Source organism: Gekko japonicus, unplaced genomic scaffold (genome assembly GCF_001447785.1).
Source record: "Gekko japonicus isolate JY-2015 unplaced genomic scaffold, Gekko_japonicus_V1.1 scaffold53, whole genome shotgun sequence".
In the NCBI taxonomy this organism is placed as follows: Eukaryota; Metazoa; Chordata; class Lepidosauria; order Squamata; family Gekkonidae; genus Gekko; species Gekko japonicus.
This window is the reverse complement of record NW_015162474.1, coordinates 2,198,885-2,206,571: the sequence shown is the minus strand read 5'-3', so window position 1 is coordinate 2,206,571 and position 7,687 is coordinate 2,198,885. Positions and strand designations below refer to the sequence as shown.

The 7,687-nt window shown below is 43.5% G+C and overlaps 1 protein-coding gene across 1 annotated transcript in view; it reads left to right on the top strand.

Moving 5' to 3' along the window:
* Positions 1-7,687, top strand: part of DYRK2 (dual specificity tyrosine-(Y)-phosphorylation regulated kinase 2) — a 33,133-nt gene that overhangs the window by 11,046 nt on the left and 14,400 nt on the right. The gene's annotated exons all lie outside the window — the stretch shown is intronic.

Below are 7,687 nucleotides of genomic sequence, written 5' to 3'. Positions count from 1 at the left end.
ATCGGGGGAGGGGGCCTGCAAAATCCGCAGGGGGCGGCCCCCAGGGCCCCACGCGGCCTACGGGCCTGGTCATCATCACTGGAGAAACTCCTATATATATTATTTAAGAAATTATTATCCCCTTTCCTATCGGGGGAGGGGGCCTGCAAAATCCGCAGGGGGCGGCCCCCAGGGCCCCACGCGGCCTACGGGCCTGGTCATCATCACTGGAGAAACTCCTATATATATTATTTAAGAAATTATTATCCCCTTTCCCACAGCTTATAGTATCTATACAAATAATCTAAAATGTAAAAAAACTATTACTACCAAGACCATAAATAGCTCTAGAATCTTAGGAAAACTGGACTAATGTACATCCTAATCCTATGCACATTTACTCAGAAGTCATTCTGAGTTGTACTGTGATTTCATTGAGGTAAGCATTCATATGATTATAGCTTTAGTATGCTTAAAGAGTAACAATGTAGTTTCCAGATTTTTGTGTTTAAGAAGATAATCATAGAAACAGTGGTAGTGGTCACCTGCTTAATCTCTGAATTCAGAGAGTAGGGGAGTTAGTGTTAAAAGAAGGGCCCCTGTTGTAGATCTAAACTGGTACACAGGTTGATCGAAGTAAATTGAGTCCCTTACAGTATAATTCTATGTGATTTCAGTGGACTTCATAGGATGAAACCATTAGTTACTAGGGTTGCCAGACCTCCCTGGTGGAGGTGGGGGTCCCCCTCTACCAGGCTCTGCCCCTCAGGTGCCAATCAACTGGCTGGCAAGGGGGTGTACCAAGAAAAAGAGGAAGGCCAAGGCCACATCACTGGCATCACACAGGAAGTGACATCATGCTGAAGACATCCAGGTTATGGTCTGTTATTTGGGCAAAAACTTTTATGGTAGAACCCGTTTTTACCATGGAGTTTTTGCTCAAGTACCAGAGTGCTCAGCAGTGGCACAGGATGATGTCACTTCCTGTGTGACACTAGCAATGTGGCCTGGTCTTCCTCTTTCTCCTGGTAAGGCCTCCCATTCCCCGCTGGTTGCCAGGAGTGACCTCGCAAGCCTATCAGTTACTTGAGCCCTGGGCCATTATCAGTGCCATTCTAAGCAGAGCTACTCAGAATCTTACTGAAGTTTACTAAATGGGACTTATTTGCAAGAAAATGCCCTGAGGATGCACTGCTTTAAAAGGCAAGCACAGCTTTTGAATTATGTCTGGGGGGAAACTGGAAACCAGTGCAGACCAGATAGCAGCCTGGCTGCCATTTTCTGCACCAATTAAAATTTCCAAATGGTTTTCAAATTGCTGTAATCCAACCTGAATGTTACTAGAAAATAGGTAATTGTGGCAAGGTCATATAGTAAGTAACTACAGCTTTATCTGTTTTGCTTTGGAGATCTAGTAGGGTGCAATACTTTGAGCTGAGTTTGTTTGTTTTAAGTCGCCGAGGATGCATTTTAATTTTCTGATCTGTTTAATAAGAAGTTAATCTGATTTAATAAGAAACTATTAAAATATAGTGGGACTTGGTGGTCTATGAAGATAAGAAAACACCTGTAACTAATCATGTTTCAGTCTTCAAAAAAAAAAGTTTGGAGTATTTTAATGGGTTGGCTTTCTTTGTTATTAGCAGCTCCCCCCCCCCCCCAACTTCTTTATGCACATTTCTAAATTGTTCAAATGTGCTTACAGTGCGTGAAGTTTCCTACAATGATAGGGTGGCTGTTAAGGAGTATGTAGAACACTCTGTTAAATATATTGAAATCTTGTCCTTTCAGGTTTCAGAGGGTTTTTTTTTGGGGGGGGGGGACATAAACATTTTGAAAATGTCAGCTGGAGTGTATGTAGTGAAATGCTGCAATAAGCTGCACAGATGTGTAAAGTTATTAAGTTGCAAGTGTATGTGCAAGCTAGAAGAGAGGAATTTTGATAGGATTATTAGATTTATTATTAGCAAGAATGTGTTATGCATCACAATAACATTGACCTTACACTTTCTTTGTCCCTCAAATCCATTGGTTATAGTAAATTTAAGTTGTGAAGCCTCTTGAGATTGTAAACTCCTCAAACTTAGATTTGGGGAAATATTACCAGCTGCAATATTTCCAATAAATTAGTGTTGTTAGTTTGCATCTAAGCCCCATTGTGAGGGAAATGAAGGCATTTCCACTCATGCATTATGAAGGGAATTCGCTCTTTTTCTTCTTCCTGGGTGTCATGAAATACTGCTCCAGTGGATCACACAGTCTTCAGGAGGGGCATTTTGTGCAATGCAAAGCAGTATGGACAGAATAGAAAAGCCCCCTTGTGCTACTTTTAAGCTGTGTTCCACAAACACTCTTTAGAGTCTTATCAAGGTTACATCATGCCCTAAGTACAGCTTCCTAAGCACAGCAGGCTTGCTTTAATTGGCATTGCTCTGCAGCGGTGTGTTGGGTGATTCTCCATTCACTCAAGTAGCAGTAAGGTCCAAACAGCCTATCGGCATTCTTCATTCCCATATCAACTGAGTGCACACTTTAGAGCAGAGATGTCAAACATAAGGCCCAGGGGCCGGAATTGGTCCATCCAGGGCTCTTATCCTGCCCGTAAGCAACTGGTGTGAGGGAGGGAACAGGAGGCTGCTCGGGGGGGGGGGGGGGGAGTGAGCAGAGTCACTCCAATTGTGGCTTCAGCATGATGAAACAACCTCATCTGCAGCAGTGAAGCAGAACCCCATCAGTTCAGTGGGAGCCTCACTAGCAAGTTGGGAGCTACCGCAGTCACATTTCATGCTAGCTCAGGATTCCAAGGTGAGGTTGCACACCTCTCTGCTCCATCTGCAGCTTTGGGGATGCTGTCCTGGATGGCCACAGGGATTGGTGTTTGCATGTGGAAGGGTGAAGATGATCCTCTGCTGGGGCCTGCCAGCAGCCAGGCCTCCCTTCCCCTTGGACCACCTGGTGATCTTCAGCCATAGGTGGCTGCTGCCTCGGGGGGGGGGGGTGTGCTGCTGCCAATCTCCAGTTATACTGCTCTCTGGATGGCCTGGGGCCTCTGCCACATGCACAGATTGTGCACATGGTGCCCTCTTCCCCATCAGATGATCAGGTGGCCTTTGGCCAGGGCAGCTGCTGCAGCATGGGGTTGGTATGACTTGAACCTCCAGAATCTCCCTACCATGGATCCCCTGGCTGCCTTGGCCAGAGACAGCCACTACCGCATGGGCATCTCTGGTTTATTGGGCTTTATTTGGCCTGGGTCCTGCTTTGCACATGGACTTGGCCCTGGGCCACCCCCCATACTTCTGCAAACAGGGGGGCATTAGTTCAGCTTGTCTTTCCAATACTCTTCCATCATGACTTTGGGGCAGGGGGGAGTTTGCAACACTCAGCTGCTTCAAGTTTTTAACATGGGGCCTGGGCTCACTGCATGGGTGGCGAGAGTGGACTGGGGAAGAGGTTTGCCCCCCTCCAGGCAGTTCAGGAGCATCTGCCCAGCACTGCACCATTGGCTCTCCAGTCCGCCCATGCAGGTTTTCCTCTGCAGTCCCCCCCCCCCGGCCCATGGGGCCTTGCAGAGAGAACACACCAAGTTGGAGCTTACCAGCTGCTGTCCTTTATAAACTTTGTATCTCTGGTACCTGGCATTACGTTTTATGACACACATGGCCCGGCCTAAGTCACATTTATGTGAGATCTGGCCCTTGTAGCAAATGAGTTTGACACTTCTGCTTTAGAACGTACCCCAGAATCATCTGCAGTGTTCAGTGGTTCCATGGCAGAGGCTCTTGGGCTTCTCTGTAGATGAATCAACACAGGAAGTTTGTAGACTTCTATCCTGTAGACTTCATCATCCATGCTGGAGGTTACCCAGTTTGTATGAATTCAGCTTTCCCCCTGAAATATGCTGATTCAGTTGAATTTATTTTTGGATCTTACATTCAGATAGGAAATGGCATCGTGCATGTCAGCATCTGCGGCAGTGGTTTCCAAATTGTTTATAAAAAGCATGCATATATTAGCTGAAGTTTTGTCTGTGATGGCCCATTTGTCAGTTTTCAGCTTCTAACCAAGAAGTGAAACTATACTCACCCTGGCTACAGACTGGCTTTGGCAGCTGGTGATCCATTCAAAGGCTTCTCGATCTGCTAATGGCTGTTGACTTGACTGTTGATTCAGCATGTTGCCAGTGAGTGTATGATTAACTTCCTTCTTTTTATTCATGTTTCCGTTTTTATTCATGTTGCTTTTTATTCATGTTGCTGGTAATCTTCTGCAACATTCTTAAGAGCATCTTGGTTTTGGAGAACTCAGAAATATTGTTTCAGCTCTGTCCCTCTCTATGAATTGTTTCAGTGACTGTCTCTGCTTATTTCCAGGCAGTCCTTGTGGCTGTGGAATGAAACTGACGGTTCCACTACTTTCCACAACCTTGGGAATATTTTTAACAAGACTGAAACAGTCATGTTAATCTTACCCTGTTTTGGGGAAAACATTGTGGATAGTAAGAGGGATACTAGGATTTAACATGCTATTTTCCATTATCATCTTGAATAAAAGTACTCTGCTTTGTTGTGAATGGAATAGGATTTGATTAAATTGATATCAGAATAGACTATTCCTAAAATTGTGGCTAATTGAGCTTCGGCCGGGAGGGTGCGGTAGAAATTCGAAAAATAAATAAACAAATAAATAATTTCAGTACAAAATAGAGCAAATGCTACAAGAAAGGTACACACAAAGCTGGTACAGGTGATCAGTTCCAAAACCAACATCCGATCGTTGTTACTTTCCAAAAATGCATGATAAACTGAAATACTGAAAGTAGCCATAAACCATTGTGAAATGGAAACTATTACTCCAAGTGTAGCCATCTCAGAACTCTGATTTCCATTGTGTCACAATTAGACTTTCAGTTTTAGACACAAGATTTCATAGCAACAATGCTAATCTTGTCACAGTGATTGGATATGAAGGGATTTTACAGTATATTTGCATACAAAATGATGTTACACTTCCATGTGGATAAGGTTTTATTTATTTAAAAAATTCAGCCCACTTTTTGTTTATAGATTCAAGGTGGCTAACAGTGCAACAACAAGTTGCAAGGACACAAAACAACACAATTCCATTAACAAGATAAAACCATGCACACATTTTTTTAAATGCAGTGATTAAAAATGCAGCCAGATCTGCCAAAAGAGATACAACCCTAAAATAAAGAAAGGTCAATTACCAGGCAATTAATACCAGACCAATATCAGAAAAGCCTGCCAGTAACCCACTACCTTCCCTCTGATTGGATACAAACATTTCCAAGTCCTTAATCACAGTAGATACTTTGTCTACTTGACTAAGGAAGCAAAAGGCTCCCTATCTCAGCTGCAGCAACACACAGGTTCCATGGCACAGTCTGTGACCAAGACTTGTTATTTTCTCGGTCATATCCCTGTTAATAGCGAGCGAACATTCTTGCCCAGCTTTCACAGGCACTGCATGGCTACTCAATAGCACCTCACAGTTGGAGTTCCATGAGTAAGAGTACCTATGCTTAGAGAGGCAAGATAGAACAAGGATTAATTAATATACTTCTTCTCAATCAAATGAGCAAGTACTGCACAATGATCAATGGTAGAAGTCTGGCTCTTAAAACCAATCTGAGAGGGCATAAAGAAAGATAGGGCAAGAATTTAATTGGGCCACTGTTCCCATGATTCAGGTGGATTTATGTGATTACAGACGTACAGGGGAAAATACAAAAAATGGAGCATCCAAGTCTACTTAAATAGGAGTGCTACACAGCCCGCCTTGCATTGGTGTCTATGATATCAAGGCTAACATAGGAAATGGAGCCAGGGAAGGAGCATCATTGGTTGGCTCACTCGATGAGCTCTGTATTGATGTTGCAGCAAAAGAAGTTCAGATCATTCCCAGCCATAGAACCCTCCAGGCTGGCCCTGCTCTCCTTCAGCACAAGGGCTACAGATGACAACGATGGTGATGACCTCCCCCAGGTTGCATTGTATCTCCAGCCACAGAAGCAGTCCATCATGGAGGCTTTGGAATAATTGGGTCAACAGTGTGGCCGCCACAAGGCAGACACATCCCTCTATGGATAGAAGTGGGAGAATTAATTCGGCAAATCAATCAATCAATCCAGTTACCTTTATTGGCATGTAACCCTTGCAGACCCATGTACAACAAAAAACAACAACAACCACAGCATAGAATAATACTTGCAAAATACAGAAACAAGGAATTACCAAGTAAGTATAGTCATCAATTAAATAAAGGGCGAATAGAAATGGCACCAAGAAGAAATTTAGACACAGTTTCCATTATCTCAAGGTTTGGGTTATCAAGAAGAATAAGGATCTTTAGGGAATCAGGATATTCTTCTAATTGAGCCAAAATAAAATTTAGAAATTTCAGTCGTCGTGCGTGGTAGAAGGGGCACTGCAACAAGACATGGGAAATTGTTTCGATATTATCATTTGTGCATGGACAACATCTGTCAGAAAGCGGCCAGATAATAAGGCCGAAGGTAATACATTGAATCTTGCCAAAGAGAGGGCTCTACAAAGTTTGGGGGTGTGAAGTTGGTACAGGTAAGAGGCAGCTTGGCCGACTTTAGGAGATATTCCAAAATACAGGGGTGAACAGGTTTTATTAGTGGCATTATACACTGAATGTAGCTCAGAACAAAGTAGATTGGCTCTTATAATTGAAAAAGCCTCAGATTTGGAAGTAAGGAGTAAGGTATCTAAGGTGATGGAGCTGCAGTGGCTCAAGTGGTTAAGACGCTGAACTGCAGGCTGTGGAAGGTCAGTAGTTCAGCAGTTCGAGACCCGGGTGTCGCATGATGGAGTGAGTTCCCATCTCTAGTTCCAGCTCCTGCCAACCTAGCAGTTCGAAAGCAAGAAATTGCAAGTAGATAAATAGGTACCACTTTGGTGAGAAGGTAACAGCGTTCCGTGTGCCTTGGTGTTTAGTCATGCCGGCCACATGACCACGGAAACATCTTCGGACAGCGCTGTCTCTTTGGCTTTGAAACGGAGATGAGCACCGCAATCCTAGAGTTGGATTCGACTGGCTTTCGAGCAAGGGAACCTTTACCTTTTCATCTAAGGTGATATCTAGGGATTTAATTTTGGATTCTATATAGGTAATCCAGTTAGAGTCATTAGATTCCAGTAGAAGCTGATAGATGTAACTAGAAGGGGACTGGGCAAATTTTCATATGGAGCTGCCCCAACACGAAGAGCAGAGGGCTCCATACTTGCAAGTACCTTGTAGCAGTTGAACATATGCACTCATGGGTAATTATATCATTCAGTTAATTCAGTTATTCAGCAGTGGTCAGTTCAGATCATCATGAATGTGAGTCAGAATATGCCTGAATGTGTGTCAGTCTCTGATCATGGTATCCTATGAGGTTTAATTTTTTACAGGCTGAGTTTGGAAACCACTTACTTGTTTCAGCTAAAGTTAAGGGGAAATACAGTAGATCAGTTGCTTTGAATATAAGGCTGACAGTTACACTAATATTGACCTGTCTGGTGTATGGCAACGGACTTACTGACATAGCATTCATATTGAGAACTTTTAGAAAGCTCCACTTTCTGCAGGCTTTGTGCATGTGCACGTGACCACCTCAGTACTTATACCAGCAGATAGAAATCAATGCTACTAGGATTGTGTGCAAATCACTGGC